Source organism: Corythoichthys intestinalis, chromosome 6 (genome assembly GCF_030265065.1).
Source record: "Corythoichthys intestinalis isolate RoL2023-P3 chromosome 6, ASM3026506v1, whole genome shotgun sequence".
NCBI classification, from domain to species: Eukaryota; Metazoa; Chordata; class Actinopteri; order Syngnathiformes; family Syngnathidae; genus Corythoichthys; species Corythoichthys intestinalis.
This window is the reverse complement of record NC_080400.1, coordinates 4,289,835-4,291,386: the sequence shown is the minus strand read 5'-3', so window position 1 is coordinate 4,291,386 and position 1,552 is coordinate 4,289,835. Positions and strand designations below refer to the sequence as shown.

The 1,552-nt window shown below is 51.9% G+C and overlaps 1 pseudogene; it reads right to left on the bottom strand.

Annotated features, from left to right (window-relative positions):
* Positions 1-297: 297 nt before the first annotated feature.
* Positions 298-1,291, bottom strand: LOC130917700 (claudin-4-like; annotated as a pseudogene).
* Positions 1,292-1,552: the final 261 nt, after the last annotated feature.

Sequence of the window (1,552 nt, the reverse complement as noted above, 5' to 3'; positions counted from 1 at the left end):
TTTGAACAGATTTATTGGAATGGGTACATGCTGCATTTACATTGGTAAGCAAATCTGGATTCAAATCAGTTTGGATTTACATAAGCTACAAGTGGGTCGGACATCCATCGCCGTCAGTGGCAGCAAATGAGTTAATTGAAGTGAATGAAAAAGCCCCGAATCCAGCTTAATCTGTAAAACAATAGCGGTTCGTTGCAGAGGATAAAGAATATTAACTGCTTAGCTATGCTCGTAACTCAAAACATCTTGTTTAATCTATGTCTAAAGGCGACACTTGATGACAATCATCTGTCGAGATTTGACAGCATTTGAACAGATTTATTGGAATTGTTACATGCTGCATTTACATTGGTAAGCAAATCAGGATTCAAATCAGTTTGGATTTACATATGATACAAATGGGTCCGACTTCAGTGGCAGCAAATGAGTTAATTCAAGTGAATGAAAAAGCCCAAAATCCAGCCCAACCTTTTAAAATAAGAGTTCCTTGCGAGGATAAAGAATATATGCGTGTTGTGCTTGGTTCTTCGAATTCAACATCCCTGGGAGCCTCCGCGAGGCACCGTTCTGTCCAAATTTCGCAAAGTCACACATATTCGTGGTGTTTGTGAAAACTGGACGGCGCCCGACTGCTGCGCTCGCTGGCGACTTTCCTGGCGGCCATTAAGTAAGACCCTGAGTAAGGCTCGTACTCCTTGGACCGCCGCTTGTTGTAGCTGAGCAGGAGGACCGCGCCGGTGGCTAGTAGGAGGCCACAGGCGACCCAGCCGATGAATAGCGAGGCCCCCAGTTCCCTTTTACGTGAGTCCACCACTATCGGGTTGTAGAAGTTCCGGATAACGGTGTGCGCCACCCAACAAACGGGCACCAGCGCCAGCACGCAGGCCAGCAGGAACAAGGAGGCGGCGAAGGCATGGGTGATGTTCTTGGCTCGGACGCGATCCTTGCAGCAAGTGGTGCTCCGCATGGTGAAGCCGGCCACGAAGAGGGCGATGGCGGCCAACACTGTGGCCACCACCATCAGCCCCCGCGCCGCCTGCAGCTCACGCGGCAGGATGAGCAAGGAGTCGTAGACCTTGCACTGCATCTTGATGTCGGCTTGGTTGTAGCAGTTCATCCAAAGCACCTCCACCACACCACAGCACCTCCATGACGATGAGGTTGGCGCCGATGAAGGCGGACACGCGCCACATGGGCATGGCGGTGGCCGCCACCAGGCCAAAGAGGCCCAGGAAGCCCAGGACCATGGCCAGGATCTCCAGCTTGGCCTTCATGCCGCAGCCTCGTCCCGCGTCTGTCACCGAATGGAGCCCGGGCCTCGACGCGCTCAATGATATCGCCGCGCTAGCAATGTCATCCGTCTGGTTTTTAAGAATGGGCGCACGCGCTTCCTCTGTCGTTGTGCCAAACCCGTTCACGATGAAACGAAACCGCGTCACGGAGATTTAAATCACAGGAATGTCTGAGCATATCTGTCCACACAGAGCGGGCCACTAGCAGCTAGCGGGCCCTGATCTAGGTAATTGTGGAATTCCAGGATATTGTTGAATTA